The sequence below is a fragment of the Patella vulgata genome, chromosome 2 (genome assembly GCF_932274485.2).
Source record: "Patella vulgata chromosome 2, xgPatVulg1.2, whole genome shotgun sequence".
NCBI lineage: Eukaryota > Metazoa > Mollusca > Gastropoda > Patellidae > Patella > Patella vulgata.
The window spans coordinates 30,949,121-30,976,114 of NC_065880.2; the positions used below are offsets into that span (position 1 = coordinate 30,949,121).

The 26,994-nt window shown below is 36.6% G+C and overlaps 1 protein-coding gene across 2 annotated transcripts in view; it reads left to right on the top strand.

Annotated features, from left to right (window-relative positions):
- The first annotated feature begins 3,226 nt into the window (after positions 1 to 3,226).
- The window catches only part of LOC126811076 (vesicular acetylcholine transporter), a 97,955-nt gene continuing 74,187 nt past the window's right edge, over positions 3,227 to 26,994 (top strand). The window contains exon 1 of one of the 2 annotated variants that reach the window (XM_050536547.2): positions 3,227 to 3,755. The gene's annotated coding sequence lies outside the window, so the exon portion shown is untranslated. The remainder of the gene's footprint in view (positions 3,756 to 26,994) is intronic. The other variant, XM_050536548.2, reaches the window with a different exon arrangement.

Below are 26,994 nucleotides of genomic sequence, written 5' to 3' on the forward strand. Positions count from 1 at the left end.
CCCTCACTGGGGCAATTTAAATTAAAAATAAGTAAATTCAATCTTTATACCTACCGCACACTTATAAATAACCTGGTAGAGTCAGCAGGATACGACTGTTAATAATTAACCTCTCGTGACGGGATGCCACAAACTTGTTACATTCACATCCCACAGAAAACGTGTTATTTGTATAATCTGAATTGTTGTGTTTTAAGACAGATCAGGCCGTGGTATTATGAATATTTTATGGTCCAATCAAGATCTGTGGAAATTATCGCGTTTAGACATTGATTCATCTTTGTAACAACAGTTAAACTAAATATGCGTAGTGTTTCCAGTGGCGTCCTTTGTTTGGTGCTGACCCGTAAGCGTACCACTGCGGTGTAGAGCCTCGGGCTGTAATGATAATGATATACGGTTTACCCAAAATGAAAACATACTCACAAGGGAGACAATCCACTAAAATGGAAATATTTCCGAAACCTCGTGTCAGTCATGACCAGCTGTGTGTTTACATGACAACTGAAGATGACGTTTTATCGAAATTAGGCAAAAACGTAAGTCCCAAAACAAGAACTATCAATAGAGTTCAAAACATTATAAGCGTTTGCAAGATATGAGTGTATTAAATATACACGTAAGTCTCTTTTTAAAAAAAACCCCCAGAAAACCCATAGAATGGGTTATGATTTGGTGCACAAAAAGTTGGTATCAAATGTATCATAGGTGATTTTTATTGGAAAGTATTTTATTTCTGAAGCGTTCAAATTGAATGAATCGGTATGAAAAGAACTGGCTAAGGTAGGATCAGAGCTGCATTCATCCTACAGTGCGAAAGTTGGTGAAAGACGTTCACGAACACAGTCATTAAGGCATGTTGGCCTTTGATGCATACGATTAATTTACGGACATACAGCGAAAACATTTCATTTACACAAAGTTTGATATGAATAGAGGGACGTTTGGATTCTGTTAAACCCCTTCATGATTATCATCATTTGTAGATAGTAAACTTTTTAACTGTAAGCGCTACCTGCAGAGTACATAATTACTTAGACAAGATGTGTGTAACAGTTGACTCTTTTCAGCAAGTTGTTTGAGGAAACAGATAAAATGATTTCTTTTGTATCATTTATGAAAGTCCATATCTGATTCTATAACAATTTCAACGGAATATATTTTATAATCCATGTCAAACACAAACGGTCACAATTATGGTTATCATAATATCGATCCGGTATCTACGTTAATAACAACGCAAAACATTTCAGTGTACCATTACAACCCTTGTGCCAAAGAGTTCGTTTTAGCTTTAGTTGTGTGCATTGCTCTTCCCACATCCCATTTGGAACGCATGATGGGGTCATCACTTCTGTGGCGAGACGTTAGAGTCCAGTGACACACAGTTCTTTTCTGGCCGATTAAATATACTGGGATAAAGGCCCCATGTACACTTTACACGGGCTAGAATAGCAGAAAACGCATTTACGGTAATTAAATTTTCAAATTTTTCTCCGGAGGGCGAGGCCTCCATATACCGCGCGACGATTGATTGGTTGTTTGGAATTCGGGTCAGCCAGGTAGGCTATATTGGACCAAATTGAAGTTGCTGTATTCACAGACTGGAATAACAGGAAAACGCGTTTGCGGCAGTTACATTTTCAAAATTTTCTCCCAACGGTCCCGTCTTCGTTGACTGTAAACGATTGATTGGAATTCGAGTCAGCCACCTTAATAAGGCTATAATATATATTCGACCACTTTGAAGTTGCTTTGTTCACCGGCTGAAATAGCAGGAAAACGCGTATGCGACAGTTAAATTTTCAAAATTTTCTCCTAACGGTCCCGTCTTCGAGAACTGTAAACGATTGATTGGAATTCGAGTCAGCCACCTTAATTAGGCTATATTAGACCGCTTGAAGTTGCTTTGTTCACTGGCTGAAATATCTGGAAAACGCGTTTGCGGCAGTTAAATTTTCAAAATTTACTCCTAACGGTCCCGTCTTCGAGGACTGTAAACGATTGATTGGAATTCCGAGTCAGCCACCTTAATTAGGCTATCTTAGACCACTTTGAAGTTGCTTTGTTCAACGGCTGCAATAGCAGGAAAACGTGTTTGCAGCCGTCAAATATTCCAAAATTGTCTTTGGGGGGGGGGGGGGGTATACAAGGTCGCTGCTGTCTGTAAACCCGAAATTTTTTCGGGCATTTCGAGCCCCTACGCCTATGATCATATAACACTTGGTATTTTGATCGAGTATTTTACAGCAACATAAATCCAATAAACAATTTATTTTTAGTTTGAGTGGAAAGTGCTACAGGTGGTAGATAATATTTAAATAGAATAACGTGAATCATATATATTGTTTAACAAAAGCAAACTATCAGTACAATCAGTACATTGTAAAATAAAGTCCTCCACAAATCCAGTATTGTATACCGCAATGGACACCGGTGTCCTGATTGACCAAGACCTTGCGCCCGATTTCACAAAGAGTGATATCGTCGTCAACTGTTCTCACTATGAATCTATTTCCTTGATTTCACATTCGCCTTTTACGCTTGTATTTGTTTCCCCCCAAGATAGATTTTTTAAGTGCAGTTTTGTTACACTTACTGTTGGGACACGTCCCTATGCATGTATCATAGTGCAACATGTATGTATAGCTGTTGTTTCATCATGAAGTAACTGTTCTTTTAAATCTTAAACGCTTGGTCCATGGCAGTAAGGCTGTCTTTACTATAGAATGTCTAAAATATAATAATTGAAACTGATACAAATGTGTTGGGAACGCAGTGGTTGTATTAAGCGGGCGGTGTGGGACGGGGGATACTGTTTGGCGAATTACATACTTTACTCTTGAGCTCTGCAAACAGGCGGCCGATTTTATTTTTAGTAAAGTTTGAGATATCTAATTTGTAGGGTTATACATTGACTTACTTTTCGTCAAGTAATATCAAGTTTATTATAGTTTTATCGATGTTGTAATCCGTTCAGAAATATTAGATGTATTTTAATTATCATTGATAATCGTTTTTTAGGCAAAAGCAAAAATAAAAAGAAGAAAAGTTAAATGACACTGGGACATTTTATGTAATTTATTTATGACAACTATGGTTTTTAATGAGCATGAAACCTGTGGGTTTGGACACAATCACACCTTTAAGACTTATTAATAGCTTCATTACCTTCCCAAATCTAATGTACCAATTACTATAGAGTAACGATGTGGGGCAGATATTGAATCGAGTATTGTGTATGTATACGACGATTAGCTTCGTTTCTGCGAGTGATGCCATTAATCAAGTAAAACCCCAATAATGTAGTTATAGTAACGATTCAGATCAATGTTCGATTCATGTTTGCTTCAATTCGCTTCACCAAATCTTTCTTACACGATGTTTTATACTAACTACATAGCTAGAAGGTCCGAATCTTGATAACATAAAGGGCGTGGTTTAATATGTTAATTGAATTCTTCTACCCCCACTATTCCATATACGGAAACGAGACATCGATTCTTGGTCGTATTATCATCATGGAATCAATCACGTGACTTCATTATATTTAAAACATTTGCTACTTGTTATACGACTGCCATTTGGGAAATTTTAACCACCAAAAGACGCGGGTTCTGCTTCTTAAAGGGTTATCTGATCTAATCGCCTGCCAGGAACAATTATCCCATTCTTCAAAAAGGCGATACAAAACACAATTTGCCTCTGTGTTATAGAAAACTATTCAATTCCAGAAAATTGCACTGAATTCTAAGGTAAGAAAACTTTAATTTACGTGTGTATCCACTTGTTTCTATGTAAACATATATATAAACATTTACAAATGCATAAACGTTTATAATTTCGCTCATAGAATATTAAACATACGTTTTTGTGATATTGTGTAGGAAGGCCTACTGGGATAAAACTAACAACTTTCTAATTAATGATGTGACTTCTTGTTGAAACTTAAGTGATTAACCTCAACCCCACACCATACAGCAAAGCTTCAAAATGAAAAACTTATATGCTGACAAGTTTTGTAAATGAAGTTTTTGAAGTATGAGGACACGTGTAAATTCTTATATTGATAGGTATACGTGCGACGACCTTATAAATTAGATACATTTTGTTAGTACCTGCGATATGCACTGAACAGTAAACATGTAAAGGAACTAGTAACATAGGTGATCAGTCTCATTCCGATTTGAGTTAGTGCCTTTCAAAATAAAGGCATTTGTAGAGATTAATAATGATTCACGGTAAATTCATTTCAAAATACTATAATTTAAACTGTATTCAATTCCTTTAGACTTTATAATGACAAATAATGTACTATGTAGTATATCCGCAGGTCTCTGTTATAAATAAATGTACTTAACTCGCATAAATTTAAAACAACATAATATAGTAGATTTCGTTTATGAAATATAAAAATAAATGCAACTTAAATTGTTTAATATATTTTCCCACGTAGATTATGTTTATATACTTACAGTAAACAAAACATCCGACGCTTAATTTTTTATAAACGGGTGTTAATCTAATTAAAATAAACTAACAAAATGTATTTTTTTGTTTTTTTCAAAGAAATTTATTTTAATTTTACAATAACCATATAATATATTGTCTTTATTTTATTTATGCTGTACTTACGAAACTTGGTCTTCTTTTGCACTACCCAATCTTACGTTTATTGAAATTTTTAATTAATTAAAATCTGAGGAATTTAAATCATCTTAGAGGCTTTTAAGTTTCACGTTTTAGATGATTTTGTGATACCTATATAATACACATGTCCAGATATGTTGTCATATTAATTTAAGATGTATAATATGAAACCATTATTTTTTACTAAAGGGTAAATTGGTATCCACAAGCATGTGGGGTTGGGATGGGTTAGAGTGTCGCGCTTCGAGCTGTAGCTGGCCGGTCATCCCTGGCTTGCGGTCGTGTTATCGATCCCGGATATGAGCGTATGTGGCTTGGAGATACGTGGGCCTTCTCAACCTCGTGGGTTTACTCCGGGTTCTTCTACACGTAAGACCCCTGGGTGTGCGCTGAGCATAGTAAAATAAGACAACTTGTCTGCGATATCACCCTCGGTGTAAACGGACGTTAAGCATTAATAGAAGAATCCTCCACATGCAATTGTGTGGTAGAATTGGATTTCGAACTTAAAATAGTAAATAACTATATTTCTAAAAATAACAATAGTTTCCAAGTTAATCTCTAAATATTTAAATGTCATATATTTAATAATGTCGGTAGTTGGTCAGATTACTTTAAATCTGTCGAAATATTTTACCTGTTGACAAGAGGTTGACAAGGAAAGTATTGTCTAGTAGTCGTTCACCCATGTACATATTGGCGCACACATACAAGGACCCTCGGCACTTGTATGTCCAACTAAAAGGGGCCGATTTATTGTTTCCTTTTGATTATACTGTTCTGGTGGTCAGTTATAATATTCTATGGAAAAGGCAGAAATAACACAATCCGGGGGCGGGGGATTCTTCGAAGCTTCGTACGTTTGACCATACACAAATTTACTGGTATTTTCATCTCAAAATGACCGAAGCATTAGGTTTTCTCTTCATAACGTTAAATTTTCAGCGGTTGATTTAGCTATTTTGTGCTAATAGTGGTTGCCATATGGATTACGTTATCATTGCAATACATCATCAGAAGAAGATTTTACTTAGATAAAGCCCAATTTATTCCTAGGTTTTATATAGAATACATGCAGAATATTTATTTGAATTTTAAGTTTTAACAAATGTTATCTAAGAGACATGCGTTTGTTTATTCTGGTTTTTAAAAGATTTCTCAGATGTCAGTCATTTTAAACATGTATCAGATTTAAAGCCTGGGGATAAATTATTATTTTTATCTTTTTTTTTCAATTCTTGATCTGTGACCCTAGCAACGTGTTTGTTTATTTTTCTATTCATATGACAAATGTTAAAACAAGACCAGGATTTATTGGCACGTGCAGAATAGAAATATAAGAACACGCCTGTAAGACTTTAAGACATCGGATATTATTCTTTATTCTTGTACTTTCGACATATGTCAAAACTTTTACCAGATGAAGTAACCAAGATAAAATGTTCCAAACTGAAGTACAACAGTTGCGCGACATTCCTCAAAAGTGGTTTTACAGGGGTTCTGGAAATAGTAAAACTAAACTGCCAACGTCGTCCACAACACCCGTCACTATAAATGGGTTGAACGCCAGAGCTATAAACGCAATGTATATCATGATTGAGGCAGGGTGTACTTATTCTTTTCGAAAAACATGATACTGCTTTGCCATAGGAATACATATTCCCTTGCTCCTTGAAGACCTTGTCTTGTTTTTTCACAAATTCGTGAAGCTTGTCTTTTAGGATTGATAGTACTGTATCTTATTTAAACATGCGTTCTTGTTCATTTAGATCGGATATAATTCAGAAGTAACACAAATAGTGCATATATTTGACTTTAAAAGGAAATAATATCGGTTCTTTATTCGAATTCTCCCAAAATACGAAAACGAATACTTTAAAGTAGTGTAATAGTATATCGACCGTTTCCTTTGATCTAAAGAGATTATTCCCTCTGTAGAGGTATGCAGGTTCTTTATTCTACATAACAACCAGGTATGAGGTTATTATTGTATATAATAACCCAATATCGGGTTAGTATAAACAGGTGTCACGGTATCATTCTGAATACTAACCCGGTTATTTTTTACTTTTAAGTAATTATCAGGTCTTAAATTTGTCCAATATGTTCTCTTTTGTTCCGGTTGTAATTTTTTGCAGAATAGCATCGGGGACGTGCATTATCATTTGCTATATATTTTGATAGTTATTGTTAGTGGTACAGAACCGTGGACCCGGGATAAAATAACACCGTCCAGTCGTTCGGACAGGACGAAAATCCGAGAATCTGTGAAGATGTTGGCGTGCACGCAGAGTAACCCGCGAGAAGGCGCACACATTCCTTCCTAGCACACTGAATGGCGCATGCATTTCCTCATAAAAGGGTTGGTGCAGAACAGTAGGACATTTAAATTACATTTCATTTACATAAAGTACGATTGGTAACGTCTTTTATTCTTCGCAAAATGAGAAGTTCACGAAACAAAACACTTGTCATCACTGTGTGTGAACCAGGTTTCATTTTTAACTTGCGTGTTACTGATTTTATATGATAAGATTACAATCACAAAGTAAAAACATGGTGTCTTTATTTTGATTGCTATTGCCTTGTCCAAGTACAATCCAAGTTATTGATAAATTAGATGTATACTTATTCCCTGTTTTAACTTGGTTAGCCTAGACTACCGGAAGATATAGTTACTTCTTCATGAATTTTCTGTTCCCTTTAATGCCAGATTCTACTAATGTGATTTGATAAAACCAGTTTTATCCATGCCAAAGCATCTTCGCATTGGCTTGATAAGAAGCCTGGTCAGGTCAGCGGAACACAAACTCCTTACTTTGGGTCTTAGTGTGGTATGGATGTAACAAACTTAAATAGTTGAAAAGAAACGAGGCTATGACCTACATTTATTAGACTGTTTTCTTCTCTTGACACTTTCTTATTTTAGAAGAACACCAAATTAGCGATATGAAACGGATTTCTGCGAATACATAGCGAATATAATCCGGGTTCTATTTTGGAAAAGTATGGGGCGAATCACCAATGTCCGGTGTTGAGTTTATCGCAGCTTTAGTCTAAAAGTAAAGCGTCGACAGAGGAACTTTACACCCCATTCCATTATCTAAATTCTACATTTAATTGTTTTTGTAGTTACCCTAAGCCTTAAAAATACATGTATATAGAAGCATAATTTCTTAATCCGAGACCACTTCATCCGGTAATCTGAATTCGTTTTGCTTAATACACTTTTAAGTAATTTCATTATTACATTATATGCATAGCAAATTTTACTATAAAAATAACATTCTAGTGACTATTTTTGAATTTGTGTCCTGTATTTATTATCCGAACAACAAAATACATTACCGAAATCCTCGAACATTGACTGTATCCGCCAAAAGGTAAAGTATAAATTCCTATTTTGCCAGCTTTATCTATGTAGATAATATATTCATATGACACAGCGTGAAAGAGTTACTATCAACCTATTCATTGTCAAGATATAGGCGTTTTAAGGTTTAGTATTGCTATGTGCAGCATACCCTGCTTTAAGTAAATAATTTTAAGGTTATTTTGTTATATCAAATTAGAGCTATTTAATTTCTTGGTGAAAGTGGTGAAAAAAAAGTTACTATCAACCTATTCATTGTCAAGATATAGGCGTTTTAAGGTTTAGTATTGCTATGTGCAGCATACCCTGCTTTAAGTAAATAATTTTAAGGTTATTTTGTTATATCAAATTAAAGCTATTTAATTTCTTGGTGAAAGTGGTGAAAAAAGACGGTTAAAAAAGTTTCAGATTGAGTGGGTGGATATTTGTTCTTTATTATATAAACGTGCTAAATGTCTATACAATTACTTAAATTCGCATTTTTAACTTGAGGATTATCCACATTTACAAGCCATAAATACTAGAATTTATGCATATTATCCCTTAATAAAAATTTCTATACTGGTGGGTGCTTTTGTATATTAGCTGATGGACTGGATATAATGTCTAGCTATTAGCATGTATTTAGAAGTTTGTATCATAAATTGTGTATAATGCCACCATTCGTCACACGATATTACTACAGACTTAAAGTCTTTATAGCGTCATTCAATAAATCATGCTTCGTTCTATTCAGACTTCATATCTTCGTCCAGAACATTCTTACTGGTTGCTACATTGCTGTCTGATGGATAAATACAACAAAAGGAGGGCTATATACAGTGGAATCTTGTAGATTAGTTCAATTATCCTCATATTTTGATGATTCGATTAACAGTATTCCTTTCATTGTACACCCACGCAGAATCTACAAAATAGCCGTCTTCTATCTAAACTCGCCTATCCTACCTCGTGTACGACACGATTCACTATTTATCTGCCAAATAGAGATAGAGGATTTCTGTGAAGCGAACATATTTCGGTATAATATAACCCCGAGGGCATAGGCTACTGACTAAGTCACCATTCCTGCGATATTTTCTGTTAGATTGCGTGCCGCAGTTAATTCACCTTGGACTACCGTACCGTTACCGTTTAAGATTGGAGAATGGGACATCAAACCAATTTGTTCATATACATACGGCTTTAAGCACTATGCCATTTCATAACATGCACGTATGTGGTATATCTAGAACTGTAGCCTACAAATTACACGTATTTATACAATTGGAAACTGTTACAATATTTTTTTTCGTTAAAGATACTACTTGGCGTTTACACCTTTTCACGTCTAATGTCCAGATTGTTGAACATAAATGTATGGTAAGGGCGCAAAATATTTCTTGCTCGGGCACATAAACATTCCCTCGGCGGCCCTAGATATTCTTTTCATTAAAAACTCCGAATTGACGATCAGCGGTTTTAATACTGCAACCAGTAATGTGTGTAATTATGAGTAGGACGTAGAACTTTGTCTTTGGTCTACATTGTGAATTTAGAGGAATGGCTTTAACCTACAACTCCAATAGTTATCTTGTGAATGTTACAACTACTGATGCATGTAATACACATTTGTTTCTGTTGAGGGGAAGAAGATTGCAACAGATATAATTCAGTTGGAAATTACATTAGAGTTAATGACCTTGTCTTATCAATCTTGTGTGTCCCATGGTAGTATCCCCATCTTAGTTGGGAATCTGAAAATTAACAACTATAATATCTAATACAAATCTTGTATCCGTACCCACACCAATTTGGGCTTCTCCGTGTCTATAAAGTTCAATAGAAACTTGAAATTAAGTACGTTCCTTATCTCATTTGTTGTTTTAAATGTAGCGACACTAAATTAAGTTGCAGAAAAGCTCACCCTTTGTGTGAACATGAATTTATCAGAAGTGGTATCAGGTTGTTTAATTCGAGTAAGCATAGTCTTCCATACTACTTGCACAAATATTACAAAAAATATCTCTTCGAGCGAAAGGATGTCATGAATTTTATATAACTTGTAGAATATACCCTCAGAGATAAACCACTTGCTACTACTGCTACTATTACAAAGAGATAATTACAATTTCTCATTTTCGACTTAACTTCGAATTTCACAAACCGATAATGCCTCTATAATCTACTATGTGCTTGAATTGAAGTTTCAGAATAATTTGGTTGTTAATTGCATGAATGTATGAATATATCTTACACTAAATCTGACAGTTGGCTACACCAATATCCCAAGAGACTCTAAATATTCAGAGTTGCTGTCCTTGAAAACAATAGCAGCTCAATAGCAGGAAAATGTATTGGCACAGCATATGAAAAACAAAGCAGTGATGTGGGTTCATGTCCAAATAGAGACTAAAAAATTACTACGTGTACCATGCATGATGCACACACGGTATATAATAATGATTGTTGGGAGTAGACTTAAAATATTTGAATGCAATGAAAAGGGTTATGCCGTAATAAAACTTAAGGGGCAGCTTTTTTGGACCACTCCACACACCATGTGATGGAGACTTAATTAGTAGATCAAAGTTAATTAGTTACGATGATTTGCCCAAGTGGTTCTGTCGATATTATCCATTATATTAGTACTGTAAAGATGGATGGGAATTCTCTTAATTGGACTTAATTAAAAATTAAAATGGTTTTAATAAAGTTTTTGGGTGTCCCCGATGAAAACTAATTCAGTATTAGTCATTTTGAAAAGAGCATAAATTCAAACTGTTTGAAGATAGCAATACTTCGTCAAATCAATGGTTGAAGTATTTATTCCACCGAATAATTTCAGAATGTTGAGCAGCGTTGGTGATGGATTTCCTATACTCGTGTTGGCACCAGACGACGGCAATTCCGTCTCAATCGAAACGCAGCGTCCCATACAAGTTGTAAGATCGTTCATTAAAACTCGGAGATCAATAGTTGGTGTTTTTATGGGGCCAATTACAAGGCAACAAGTGTAGAAGTTCTGATTCACCAAACCGATATCATAGAAACCCGAACTAATGAACTGACCTGACTCTTACTCTTAATAGTTTCTGTCTTCTCAATCCCTCTTATTGGATAACATAGTTTGTTGAGCAATTCATAGTTGACTTTAGCACTAATACTTTCCCTCTTTTATGTGGATTTGTAATATTGACTTTTGTGTGCCTTATAAAAACCCTTTTCTTTGTAATTCATACCAGTCAAGGCTGGTTAATTAGGATTTCATTTCGAGTCCGAGTGGGCCATTGAATTAGTAATATGTCGTGTTCTTTAGTTGTTCATTTTGGATCAACATGGCAGATATTTTACGCGAATCCACATGGGGGTGGTGACATGGTACAATGTCCCAGGTTGGAAGCCCGGTCTTTGCTTGTTAGTCGTGAAGATGGCGAGAATGACAAGTACAGTTTGCATATATATTCGTTTGGATTGTTCGAAAAACGAGACCCACATTTCTGATCCTTGCCTTTGCATAATATAATTTAACCATTGACAGTAATAACTTGATGAAGACTAGGCGGAAAAGGGGCATATATAGTACGTGTTCAATTACAGTTTTAGACGATAGACTATCAAAACATTTTTTTTTTTTTTGCTTCCAATAATTATTTAAATCGATCAATTCTAAAATAAATTATGGTCACTCCAAGTTTGCATTACATGTATATTGATTTCACAGCGCTATATCTTAGACAAATACTGCTATTATTTATAATTGTACTCTCTTTATAATACAAGAAATCCCATTTACACGGAGGTCTTTTTATATTCAGTTGTGCTTTAGAAATTTCATAACGACAGTACATTTACATATTTTTACCTTTGAAATACATGTGAATAATCTGGCTTGTAAGCTTATTCCATTCTTGTCTATTTGGAATCTACATTTATCTTATCCAGCAGCGTTTACCTCCGAAACCAATACCAGTAGTTAGTTTTAACAAGTAACATAAACCCTCTGCCTTGATGGATGAAATGCACAAGGTCGGTTAGGCTTGCCTTTTATGAGAGATCAAATTATACGATTTTCGAACTGTTATGTACAATATTGTCGAGTTCACTACCAACATGTGCATCATACCGAGAACGTCAAATTCATAAAATAATAAAATATGGATATAATATTTTAAAAACCGCCAAAAGATATATTTCAATTCTTAAATTGGATTTAAGTATAATTGGTAGGGAAGAATGTATTCGTTGTTGGCCTTTGCTTCAGTTTGCTCACTACACTGTATTTATTAATTTTTAGCGTTTTCCGAAATTGTATCCAGATCATCGCCTTATCCTCGTTGATTGTTTGACGTTCTAACACATTTTGAGTGAAGCTTGTATCTCCATATACTTGATCTGATAGTTGATGGATATTGCTTGCAATGTCTGTGTAGATTGTGTTTTGTCAAAAGGTTTGCATTTTTGGATTTGTTTGTGTGTAGTGCAGTTCTCCTGCATTTTCTACTATGGTGATTCCTCAACTGACCACTGTTAATTGTATTACACGCGGTTACAAGTTCAAATCTGTTTGTATCAATTTGAACAATTGGCTTCATTTTAAGACATTATACTACGTTAGTATTCTATTTGCTGATATTCCCTATTAACCCACCATGACAGACCTAACTACGATTACCGGCAAACCCATATTGACTTCCAATGACAATTCTTGTACTACAGCACAATACGAACAATACCAAGACGATTTCATCAATACCCATTCAATTCATTTCTTTGTTTATTTCTTGGCAATTGTTTTATTTTACGATAACGTAGAGGGGTGGTTTATTAATTAGTTTTCTCAATTGTTGTATAGTTTAAAGTTATATTCAAATAAAAACAATGCTATACGGAAAGTGGGAGCGGGTATCCTCCCATATCTGGTTTTGCCGTTTTTAATTAAGATTCCTTTGGGTTGTATTCATGATTTAGGTTACCGAATATAGATTTTTAAAAAGCACTGATTTTCAGAATCTATTTTAAGATGACGTTGGTTTGGATTTGTACAAACAGGAAGTTTAAATTCCAGGCGCTCTTTGCTGAATCATTACCCGTTTTGGAAGTACATGTACAATGTCCTCACTCCTAACCGTCCTTCCGTTCACAATCTTTGTAAACGCTGTGTGGATAAGAGATTATGTTTTCAAAATTGAAAATTGATGGAATTGTTTGACTGCACACAATGCAAACCCTGTATTGATTTTTATTGAGTTATTTTCCCTGTCATAAAGGGTCAGAGGTTATATATACACTATAAATCCTCTCAAAATCTATGTTTAAAATAGTTATTGTCAACAAAAAATGGCTGATGGGTGTATGATTTTTTTTTTTTTGATCCACAAATATCGATAAACAATTGTTTCAAAGCTCTGGTGTGTATTTGAATAATTAGTCTTAATTGGGTAAAAAACAAATGCCCCTTATATTTATTCATCTGATTAGTGTGGACGGTTTTCACGTTGCTGTACGGAAACAATCAGTACTTATGGTTTAGTAAGGCGCTAATTCGGTTTCAAACCCCATACCTCTATATATTTACTTCAAGATAACATAAAATTGGTGTAGAATCTAAAAATATATAAACCTGACCACGAATATGTAAAATCTAAATGTAGCAATAAAACTAAATAAATAAATACATAAATAAATAAAAAATTTAAAAAAAAAATAAATTGAAAAATAATAAATTAACCCGGCTACAAATGATACAATGAATGTTCAACCACCCAGAATTAATGAGTGGGTTTTATTTTTAAAGAAATAAAGTAAAAACTTGTATGAAGTGTAATATACGATAGGAAGGTTATCGTAATATGTAATCTTATATATTTCACACCAGTCTTTCTCTACTAGAAGATAAAGTCATAGAGCTCGCATAAATATTTCATCGTAATATAAATACTAAAAATAAAACGCATTTTTTTTTCGCTATGGGAATCCCTTTAATCTGAAGTGCTGGAAGATTGTGCATACTCGTGCACTACTTGTAGTTAAATATTCGAATAATGCCACTTTTCTACCAAGAGAAATTGTCTATTTTTAATGAGTGAATGGACTCAAATAATGACACGTCAGCGCCAAACGGGTGATCGCGACGAGAAAAATCGTTTTGTACATCAATCGGGGTGTCATCATCGATAGATATATTGATATCCCATGCTAGGCTCTGGTCGTTCACCAAGCTCCTTTCAATCGGTTGCCCGAATTCACACAATTAGGTGCCAAATACTCAATTATCTATGTTTTTTTTAGTATAATTCAGTGTGTAAAGGTTTCTGTTTGATATGTATTGCCATTGCAGTACCACTACGCACGTTCAGTTTAATATGTATGCAAATTTTGAGATCGATGGGGCGAAATATAAACTTTTTATCTTGCTTGGGCAAAATACCCACATAAGTGTCTAAATTCCGTTTTACACTCTTTTCGACGAGAGTTTTGATGCCTCTTTAAATGTTGTAAGCTCAGCTCTACCTGATCATTAAACTTATCTCTAAAGAACATATAATGGGTAAAATCATTAGTTTAAAACATATTATAATGTTTGTAAATGATATTATGGAAGTCGAGATAGATCTATAATGTAAAGAAAATGATCCCCAATTAGCGTAAATATCAAAGTAGTCGCACTCCGGCTTTAATCTGGTGATATGAGCAACAAGCAAAGGCGTACTGGAATATTTGATATTTATGGGCCCATGTTCCGTGCCCGAATTTCTCTATTTTTGCCGAAATATCAACAGAAACCGATTTAGCCAACTATACCAAAATGCAACCCTCAATTTCTTTCTCAAAATATATGGATATTTATAACATTAGTGAGATTTTTGTACTGTTGATTGCAATATTACCCTTGAATATTCTTGTTAGAATTTGACCACTATTGGGGGATCACGTGGCTAAGTGGGTAAGACGCTAGCTCGCTAGCCTGGAGGTCGGGTGTTCGATCCCTGCATTGGCCGAGAAAGTTCATCCAGATTTTTCGGCGTGGTTCTCCCTTGTCAGTGATGCAGGACGGATGGGCTGACAAGGAAAGCTGTCTAGTCCTTCGGATGAGACGAAAGCCCAGGTTGGGAGCAGAACAGTAGGACGTTAAACTCTATTTCATTTCATTTGACCACTATTATGAGCAGTGGTTTAATTAGAAGTGCATTTATGTGACCACAGTGAGAGACAGGTTTACTCTTTGCAGAAATGAAATGGGGTTTAACGTCCTACTGTTCTGCTCCTATACTGGGCTACTGAAGACGGGCATACGCCATACTCTTATATCGAATTCCAACTGCCAAGGGATCTTTTACGTGCATGCCAATGTATACACGGGACCTTGGGTTTTCGTCTCATCCGAAGGACTAGACAGCTGTCCTTGTCAGGCCCTCCGTTCTGCATCACTGACGAGGGGGAACCACGCCGGAAAATCGGGATGAACTTTCTCAACCAATGCAGGGATCGAACACCCGACCTCCAGGCTAGCGAGCCAGCGTCTTACCTACTCTTTGTATACTCAGCCAAATTAAAACCTTGACACTCGGGATTTTTGGGACTAGATTTTTAATATTTGGTTTAAGGCAACTATTTTAGTGTTATGTTGTGCACAGACGACCTTGACATCAACAGAAAGCAAGAATACGTCTCGCCGAAAGTCCTTGACATTGATAACGTTCGTGATGTCACAGTACCCCCCAAAATAAAATTTACAGACTTGGAGAACAATCGGAATAAAGTGTTTAGTAACGGTTGTGGCCTCCTCTAGCGTCTCGTACTGGCACACAACGTCTTCTCATGGATCTCAGAACATTAGTAAACACTACCCGAGGAAGACGTCGCCACTGCTCAGCAAGAGCATGTTGAAGGTCCTGCAACGTCAGTGGTGGATTCACTTGCTGACGAACACGTCGACCCAGTTCGTCCCAGATGTGTTCAATAGGATTAAGGTCGGGGCTAAGCGACGGCCAATCCAGGACTTGGACACCGGCATTTCTTAAAAAATTATGGGTAGCAATTGCTGTATGGGGTCGAGCATTGTCTTGTTGAAACGTTAGTCCAGGCCCATGTCTCTGCATAAACGAAAGAAGAAAAGGTTGCAAAATCTGATCCCTGTACTGGACAGCATTTAAGTTCCCTTGGACAACAACAAGAGGAGAACGTCCATGTGCACAAAAAGAACCCCAAACCATGACGCTGCCGCCACTTCTCTGACGCATACTTGAGCGTAACGTTCACCTCGTCTGCGGTACACTCGGGCCCTGCCATCGGCAAATCTCAAAGGGAATCGAGATTCGTCACTAAAGACAACCGAATTCCACTGTCTTTGAGTAAATCTTATGTGTCGTGTGGCCCACACAAGTCGGTTACGGCGACGAAGAGGTGTCAATATTGGCCCATTATAGGGCCTCCGAGCTCGAAGACCAGCAGCCTGCAAGCGATTTCGAACAGTTTGTGCAGTTACCCTTCCACCAAACATCTCTCTACTTGTGGAGGTTGCAGTGACAAATCTGTTTCTAAGATGACGTAATCGTATTGCTTGATCTTCCTGCAGTGACGTCACACGTGGCGCTCCCGTCCTTGGGCGGTCGGCAATAGTTCCAGTTTGAAGCACTCTCATTCTAAGATTAATTATTGTCTGTCGTGAACAATTAAAGGCTCTTGCAACAGTGACCACAGACTGACCAGGTTCTACATTTGAAAGGCGCGGCATTTCCTAACAAAGATGAAAATAACAATTTTAATTTGTTTTTCCAGTTCAAGTTACGTGTGCGTGTTCAGTTTAAACAAAATTGCATAGATTGACTTCACGAGTTTGTGTTTGCACGTGTTTTTCAGTTTTTTCATCTTTATATGCTCAAAAGTCACGTGATCCACGTGACTTTACAATTTTATGAAATTAACGGCTTCTTACTACTTATTATCGTTAGAAACACTTCAAAATTTATTTGACTTACGAGAAAAAAAATTTGTTGAAATTCATCAGTGTCAAGTTTTTAATTTGGCTGAGTATAGAATACCTGCTAATAACACTTATCATTTATTTGGGAAACTTAAGTATGTAACCAATTGTTGTTCTACTTATATTTTACGAGCCAAATTGTACAAGATCAGAAGTTCTGACTTTATCTTTGAACTGCCAGGTAGACCCCACATAACATAAAATTATGTTTTTCCTTTAAATTTAAACAGTTGAAATGCACTAAATTGAATAACTCTTTTACTATCTCTATTTCCATCAATTCAAAAGAAAACAGGTTTATTATTTTGAAAAACACCACAAGACGTCACTGTCTCTTATATTACCCAACGAATTTTTTTTCACATAATGAATAACGCCCTTTGTAGAAACAACAAATTACTATCCAACACTTGTTGAACGACCACAATGAAATCTTTTTAGAAAACTTCAACCAATAAAACCTGTAGTCACCACCGAGATAATTTTACAATAGTCTTATCTTTAGCTACCAGATGAGGCGAATTTCTAGAGCAAAAATTATCTTGATGAAAAGCAACAAGCAGTAATCTCAAGATTTGGGTGTGAACATTTGGATAAGAAAATAACAAGACGGCAGAAAAGTAGTTAAATTGAATATGTTTAGTGGTACTGACTGGGTGAAATATATATTCCAAACAACAACAAAAATAAATCATATTTAGGAACCTAATTATTACACAAATCAATTCAAAAGCAGGTTGGTTCCCTTAATGTGGGGGTAGGGTGGATTAATTAAATTGTGCGCTTTAGATCCTAAGGTATGGCACTGATTCGGGTGGCCTTGTATCGAACCAAAGCTGGAACGTGACAGGCGGACAATGTAAAAAAATTATGCCATACGTTAGTCTCGAAATAACCTAGTTTGTGTCGAGTGGACGTTAACCCCATTTTTCTTTCTCTTATTGTTTGACTGTTGTATCGTATTCATACTATCTGATTTCATCCGTCCAAGTTGAGATAACTATGATTTTATTATTTGCCGTAAATATTCTGAAAGAAACAGACATGTCACAGGTTGTTGTGTATTCTCTCCTATCTGAAGCACAAAATGCACGCTTTGAAAATGAATTTGTTGTAATTGAGATGTTTTCTTTCCAATAGAATTCCCGGCTGTCAGTCGGGCTTTGTTTCTCGATGACGTATTGTACCGAATGCGCTTCAGTTATAATTTGTTTAGGTGTGCTTTGATATAATTTCAAAGCCAATTAGCTTTGTTTAGTTTAGTTAAGTAATGACAAATCACATGTAGAGGGAAGATAAATCAAGTAAGATTGAGTAAATACATTGACAGTAGAAATACTACTTGAGCCAAGAGTGGGTGTGGTCCATATTGACTGAAACATTACAGTTGGTGTTTGTGTGTGTATAAAGATAAATAATCTGATAAACAGACATGATATATCATATATAATGAGTTTACATATTTATCATACTGTTGTCTCGTGAGCACATTATATGTGGTATATGTTCCTTGGTTTCAGTAACAGCGTAATACATGTAATGAAATGGGGCCTACATTTTTGCACCTACTGGGCATATGCAATACAGTGTAGATACAGTGTTCCGAATACGAACTGCCAAGGGCTCTTTTACGTGCACGGGACCTCGGTTCTTCGTTCCATCAGAACGACTAAACACTGTTTTTTCCAGGCCCTCCGTTCTGAAGAGCTTTCTCGACCAACACCGGGGGCGAACCCAAGACCGCCTGGTTAGCGAGCCAGCGGTAGTAGTATTCACGATTTAGATGACGGGGTTACGAAGTGCATTTATACTATTTGTACACGGAAAACATCCAGACAAGTATAACAAATTATATGAATACTATTTCATGGTTATGAGTTTCGTAAAATTTTTAAAGATAAATATTAACTGTTTAATTAAAATACACCCTTTGTGTATCTTTATTTGCTTGACTGCGTTTATATAATCACTGTTACTTTCAAAAGAAAAAATTAGAAATAATACCACGTCTTTAATGAAACAAAAGTTTAATTTGGATTCGTTTATCTTTCGTACTAACGAGCAAAACCATTGCTGATTAGTTCATCAAATATTGATACTAGTCAACCTAATATAAATACGTGGCGCATGTTTTCAATTAATTACCCACTAATTAATAACATTTTATTTCCGACTTTTGCTGATTTTCTGATTGGAGTTTTTGCCTGTTTAATGACATAACGGTAATAAAAACAATGCACTGTTGTCAATATATTCCATGCAACGAGCGGTTTAACTTCGTTTGTAAAAAACGGTTCAAATAAGTAAGTGTTCTGTCGTCGTACTTTATTAAAAAGATTATTCCACAAAATTAAATATAAAAATAGTTTATTTCACCCTACTTTAAAATGTTTGTTTTTTCTCAAAACTCTAAACACAGATAAACTAAGAACATCTACTACTCATACTAATAACAACGCACAACTACCACTAGTACTAACGTCATTAATACTACTACTACTACCACCAGTACTACTATTGCAACTACTACTACCACTAGTACTATCAATGAACTACCACTAATATAATATTAGTACTACTAGTACTAACGTCATTACTACTACTACTACTACCACAAGTACTACTATTGCAACTACTACTACCACTAGTACTATCAATGAACTACCACTACCACTAATATTATTAGTACTACTACTACTCCCACTACCACCACTACTACTGTTACTACTACTACTAGGCGGGTTAAACGACGCCTAAATGATGTCGTACGTAGAACAAATTGAAACAAAAGGTTTTTTGTTTTCTATTGACTCATTATAATGTCCTAAGTAAGGAAAAGAAAGTTTACCAAAATCGGAGTCTAAATAAGGACGGGGGCGTGGCCAAATCCAAGATGGCGGCTGTCGATCAAAAATTGCAAATATCTCTAAAACTATTGGATTTAGATACCATAAATGTATTGCGGACAGATAGGGAGTCGGTACCAACGAGTTCAAAAATGGCGACGTTATGTCTCGACGACGTCACATGACGTCACAGCGGCATATCAGACGTCACATTTCTTCCAAAATTAGTCCATTTATGCATGTTAGCAGTAGAAACGAATGCTGATTCAGAGAAGAGGATTTGCCCATTATGGGTTGATAATCAAGAACCATGTGTTACAATAATGTTAAAGGAAGCTAAAAGTATATAAATATTGCTGCATTGTCGAAAGGTGATACTATTAGTGGCCGTAGGAACACAGATTCATTTCAATTGTTGACAAAAATAGCCTACGTCAATAAAAAGTAATGAAATGAAATGGGGTGATACATACGTCCTACTGTTCTGCTCCAACTGGGCTCCATCAGTATGCTATGAGGGGAATTTTGCCCTGCAGTGGCGCAAAAGCACTCTTATATCGAATTCCAACTGCAAAGGGTTCTTTTACTGGAGAAATGCATTAAAGGTTGAATGGGCGGGGCTGACCAATTTTCACATTTGGGCCACTCCGAAGTAGGTTAATCCCCAAAATCATCATAAGGATTTAGTGTTTTGACACAGGTGTACTCGAGATGTGTTACAAAAAACAATTTTGGCTGTAATGCGAAAAGCGCCCGCTGGTAGTGTTCCTAAAAGCTACACGTTTTACGTTTTAGCTGAAAGTCTGTTGGGATGTATTTTTCCTGATGAGCATGACTAATGGTACTACCCCGGTAGTCAAACACCAGATTAAGCCGTGCGATGGAAATAAAGCAGGGCCTGTAAGAGAGGGGGGGGGGCAACTTGGACACTTGTCAAGGGGCCCGGAGTCTAGAGGGTCCCGGAGGTATGCCACGTAATGGTAATGTTTTAAAAAAACATTTGTTGGTATAAAGTAATTAAAAAATACACTGTTACTTGATCGTAAAGCAGAAGAAAACGGGTAACTTTGCTGAATGTGGGTATCTAGTTCCAATGGTAAGATTAGAATCGGATTCTGTCAGTTCACCTTTTTTGGAAAAATTGGTAAATTTAAAACTATAAGTCACCTGCTTAGTGCCGTGGAGCCCTGACCCGTTCTCGTTCCGTTTGATGCTATCGTCAACGCCAGGGTATCTAATCTAGCATCTGACTATGGTTCTGTAGGAAAGTTTGAGTAGGGAGAATTTTTTTGAAGAAATGTTTAGTGGGTGCCGAAGTAAGTATTTTGAACTTGGGTGGACACTCACCACGTGGTAGGTTATTCCACAATGACGTCATCAAATATGGCCGCCGATATTATATCAATTTTATCCTACCCGCTCTAGTTTTTCGTCAATTTCTATGAAATAAAGGCCAGAATGAAGCTGTTTATTTGAAGAACATATTTTTTTTTATTAATTTTCAAGAAAACACATACCACATTTTTAAGCGAAAAACGTGGAAAAATTTTAAAAAAAAATATAAGGAAATTAGCACATTTACAATGCAACAACAATAAGAATACTTTAATAACACTCAAAAAAGAAGTTCTGTCTTTTTATATAAAGAACTATCTGTGCATACTAATTAATGATGTCAAGCATAGTTACCGCAAGATGTGATGTCACAACACATAGTTACCACAAGATGTAGTATGAAAATATGCATTTAAACAACATTTAGATATTATCTACCACCTGTAGCACTTCCCCTCAAACTATTTTGTGCTTGTACTGTGGAAGTGCATTGAATGTTGCATGGATAGGGTCGACCGATTTTCACCTTTTTGGACTCTCTGGTATTCAGTTCCTATCTGTCCACATATGATCTGGACCCACAAAACGCGACTGTAAAGTAATGCTTTTGTGGAAACCACCAGGGGGTGCTGTTCACATTACTGCGAAAGTTGGTTTTGTAACACATCTCGGTTACATCTACGAAACTGGTGTCAAAATATAAATCTTTCTGATTATTTTTGGGCCAAATGTCAAAATTGATCAGCCCCACCCATTCACCTTTTGATGCACTACTTCTCCAGTAAAAGACCTCTTGGCGGATGAAATTCGATATATGAGTAGGCCGTTGCGCCATTGCAGGGCAAATTTTCCCTCATAGCACACTAAGGGAGCCAAATCGGAGCAGAACAATAGGATGTATAACCTCATTTTATTTCATTTTTTCAACAATTGAAATGAATCCGTGTTCCTGCAGCTACGCTGATACTATCACCTATCGGCAATGCAGCAGTAATTATACTTTAACACCCCCCCCCCCCCCCGTCTCCGTAATAGTAACACATTGTTCTTCTTTATCAACCCAACATAATGGGCATGCTCTCTTGTTCTGCATCAGCATTCGTTTCTGCTGTTAAGATGTGTAAATGGACTAATTTTGGAAGAAATGCGACGTCTGATATGCCGTTGTGACATCGCAGCGACGCAATTTTTGAACTCGCTGATACCGACTTCCTATCTGTCAGCAATACATTTATGGTGTCTAAATCCAATAGTTTTAGAGATATATGCAATTTTTTGATCGACAGCCGCCATCTTGGATTTGGCCACGCCCCCCGTCCTTATTTGGACTCCGATTTTGGTAAACTTTCTTTTCCTTACTTAGGATATCATAATGAGTCAATAGAAATCAAAAAACTTTTTGTTTCAATTTGTTCTACGTCAAATGTTAGTTTGACCAGCCTATACCACCACCACCACTACATTACTACTACTACCCCCACTACTACTATTACTACCACAACATGTCTGTGCATGTCTTTTGTTTCTCACTGCAGTAAGCCTTATATGTAATTAAACGGGCTTTATTAACCAAGAGTTTAATTTAGGGTTTTAGGTTGACAGTACGTGACAAAGTACAATGCGTGTTCTCTTATAATCAATGGTTCGATTCCGTCTTCATTACCTCTACAACAAAATACTTGTTAATACTTTATGAAGCTATACAACGATACATCACGATATCGTTTAGAATAACACACACGCCTTTAATTGTAGCGAGGTTTCGGAAATTTGAAACTTAGATGCTATAGATTAAACAATTAATAAATTAAAAGCTTTGATATAAATAGAGAAAGCGGTTTTTCAGATACACGGCATGTAGAAAGATTGTATAGTAATAAAATAGTAATTCACAGGGTTCTAAAAGGGCAACGTGCTAATTATCGTTCAGTACAAGAGAATCAACATATAAAGACACGATTGTTTAAACGTATGCATGCACAAATGTAATTAACTGCATTCATTAGTAGCTATAAATGCAATTCTCTAAACAATCTAAAGTTCATGTCAGCTTTTTAAATTAAAATTTAGGTGAATCGTAGGACCGGCAATTATATGCATATATAGTTCATTGTAAAATGAAAATGTACTAAGCTACCTTGTTCTGTGGAGCAATAAGAGATATCAGAGTTCTATAAAATCATAAGAAGGGAAGGGGGGGGGGCAAGTAACATCATTTTATTTTATTTCAGCCATTCATTGATATACCCTTTATATTATCCCAGAACCATCTGGGCATATTTATGGAGCCGACAACATACACCATGCCGTGACCGGGCATTTCGGTCATGCATCGATTTATCTATTTCCCTTTAAGGAATGTTGAGTATTTTAGACTGGAATAATTGTTATTTATAATATAAATGAATTGGAAGAGACGAGGATAACTGGTTATTTATCATCATTATCTGATATTATTTATTCACTAGTCAAATCAGATCCAACAACTTCATATCGCATAGTAATAATTGATAATAGTTGATTAATCTTTACGCTGATTCATAACGACAGGTCATTCTTCTTAACCTTGGCTTATTCCAGTCAATCAGATTATGCTCTAATAGTGAATGCCGCCAGCCACTAAATGATGGAGTTGAAATTACGAATTATATTTACACTATTATAGTTACCTAACTAAAACAAACCTGGACAAAAGGAATTCAATGTTTGGCCTCGGTACGACCGAAACTCGGCTGACGCTCGACACTCAATCTCTATGATCGCTACTTCTGGTCCTCTATATAAATGGAAGTCTGCACATGTGAAGAGGTAGAATGAACCCAGTAAATGTTGCCTGCCCAACCATGTATTAGTCCCAAAATGACTTAGTTTTCTTTTGTAGTGAACATTACTTGCCCCTCTCTCTCCCTCTCGGATGGCTTGGTGTGTTATCATAGAATGAAAACGTCGGACTCAATCCACCGATGTCCATACATTGGAACAAAATTATGTGAGGGTGCATAATAATCTACCACTTATTAATTTATTAATTCCGGCATAAATAAATTTAGTTTACACAATATAAACTACTGGGGCTGAATATTCTCTACTTCAAGTTTTAACTCATATATTTCATAATAAATATAGTTTATAAACGGAATTTGTTCAATGTAATGCTACTCTTATATTTCACATACTTTTAAGCACGCCATACGTTTACTTTTTATAATATCCTCTGAGACAACCTCATTATTATGTAAAAAGTCAGTTAAACACGTAATCACAAGTTTACAGCACGTAATAATACGACTAATTAATCTGTCGACAATGGATAGGTGTTGACAACCAGTCTCTTGACACCAGTATTATTGCATTACTGAAATGACACCCCTGGGTATTTATTGAGTATTATATAGTTATGTCCAATGGCTTATATCGAGTGTTTTACGACCGTTAACGACTTTCTACACGATGTAAGTCGTCTGTAAAGGTGTTACATGACACAAACAACCGGACAATAAAATTCTATAAAAGAGATCATTTTTTTACGCTAAATAGCTTTATAAGTACACCGTGCAATTTAAATTACAACAAAAGGTTTTCTCGATTGAATGAAACGCGTATAAGGCTATATTTCAAGGAAATGAATTCGGCCATTACTCTAATTGTAACGAAATAATCTATGTTTTTTTGTAATTTAAAAACGCAATGTCAAATTCAAAGTTTAATTACTGCAACAACTTTTAACAAATGTACATAACAATTGACATAATCGAGAAAACAAGCATCTGTGGATAATTTCCTGAAAGAATTCACTACAAATGCACAAAACCGAAACGTCAGAGAACCATGAAACAAAGCAGTGGTCAGCTGAAGTCAATATCGGGTATGTCCACCCTGAGCTCTTACACATGCCTGAAGTCGCCTTGGCATGGACTGGCACATATGTCTCACTACACGCTGTAGGATTGTTTGGCAATGATTTTGGAGTGCCTGTGCCAACTCTGCAACAGTTCGTGGTGGCACGGCTTAAGTTCGAACCCGACGTCCAATTTCACCCCAAAGGTGTTCGATCGGGTTCATGTCAACGTCGGTAGATACGGTGACGTCCATCAGGAAAACTGAGGTTGAATCGGGATTCATCCGAGAAGATGACATCACGCCATGGTGTGTTGTGCAGATACCCCTTTTTTGCGGGTCATTGCTGTGTGGCAAGTCGATGACGATGCAAAAGGATTTGACTTTGGTAAGGTCGACGGCAGCGTAAACCAAGAGCAGTCAGGCGCCTTCGGGCTGTTTGAGGGCTGATCTGACGTTGCCGTGTCCCAACAGTTCCCCTGGCAGTAGCAGTAGCGGAGGAACCTGTTGCGCAGATGCTGTAGTCGGGTGTGGCGATCTTGAGCAGCGGTTGTTCAGGTGGCGCTCCAGGTCGGGGTCGAATCGCAACTCTTCCAGTGGCGTGAAAGCATTGTCTAAGGCGAGCAATGGTAGATGGATGGACATTAAAGTGTCTGGCGACGGCTACCTGTGAAACCCCCTGACCCAGCATGCCATAGCTCTGTTCCTGTTTTCTTGTGTAAGGAGTGGCATTTTTCCGAAGTGATGAATGTTGAAATTTTGATCTGTATTTAAAGGACAATATTGGTGTCAGTCATTATCACATATGTGATAGAACTAATTAAACACGTTCCAAATATAATTTTATCACAGAGATCATTGCTACGATAGCTGAGTAATACAGGTTTCCTGAATCGGAAGTGACGAACGCCAAAGGAAAACACGAGCCATCCCTCTATGTAACTGACTGAAGTGACGAGTGATAACAGATACATGGGCGAATTTCTGCTCACTAATAATTCCTTCTAAGACCAAAAGTTGTTGTGTGAGACTGAGCCGATCCCCTCACGCAAATAATGTGATGACGCCACCCATATGAAGTGCAGGTGACACTAAACCGAGACGTGCTCGAAGTGAAAAATTTGATATCTGAAATAAAGAAGGCAGAATCGATGTTGAAGTGAGGAAGAAGCCATGCCAAATATGCAAATTAGACTTCAACGAAGTGTTCACTTCAACCACGTGCTTATCGGGTGTTATTCTCACTTCAACTCAGTGCTTATCGGGGTTTTTTGTCACTTCAACTCTGTGCTTATCGAGTGTATTGCTCACTTCAACACAGCGCTTATTGAGTGTTTTGTTCACTTCAACTCAGTGCTTATTGAGTGTTTTGCTCACTTCAAACCGGTGCTTTTCTCACTTTAACCCAGTTCTTATCAGGTGTTTTTCTCACTTCAACCCAGTGCTAATGGAGTGTTTTTCTCACTTCAAACAGGTGCTTATCGGGTGTTTTTCTCACTTCAACCCAGTGCTTATCTCACTTCAACCCAGTGCTTATGGAGTGTTTTTCTCACTTCAACTCGGTGCTTATGGAGTGTTTTGCTCACTTCAATCCAGTTTTTATGTAGTGTTTTGCTCACTTCATTCCAGTTTTTATGTAGTGTTTTGCTCACTTCAACCCAGTGTTTATCGAGTGTTTTTCTCACTTCAACCCAGTGCTTATCGGGTGTATTTCTCACTTCAACCCAGTGCTTATCGGGTGTTTTTCTCACTTTAACCCAGTGCTTATTGGTTGTTATTATCACTTCTACCCAGTAAGGCTGCAGACTTAAACAGTGTGAGGCCTAGCTCACAAACCAGGTGGGGGGGGGCTGTATTTGATCCCAGTGTCGGTCATGAAAGTTACTCCACCCTCTCAGGATATTCTGCACCGTTCGTCTGATCAGTGGATCTAGGCCCTGGCAAAGGATGGTGTTTGTTGTGATAGTGATGGGGCTGAAAAGCCAAAG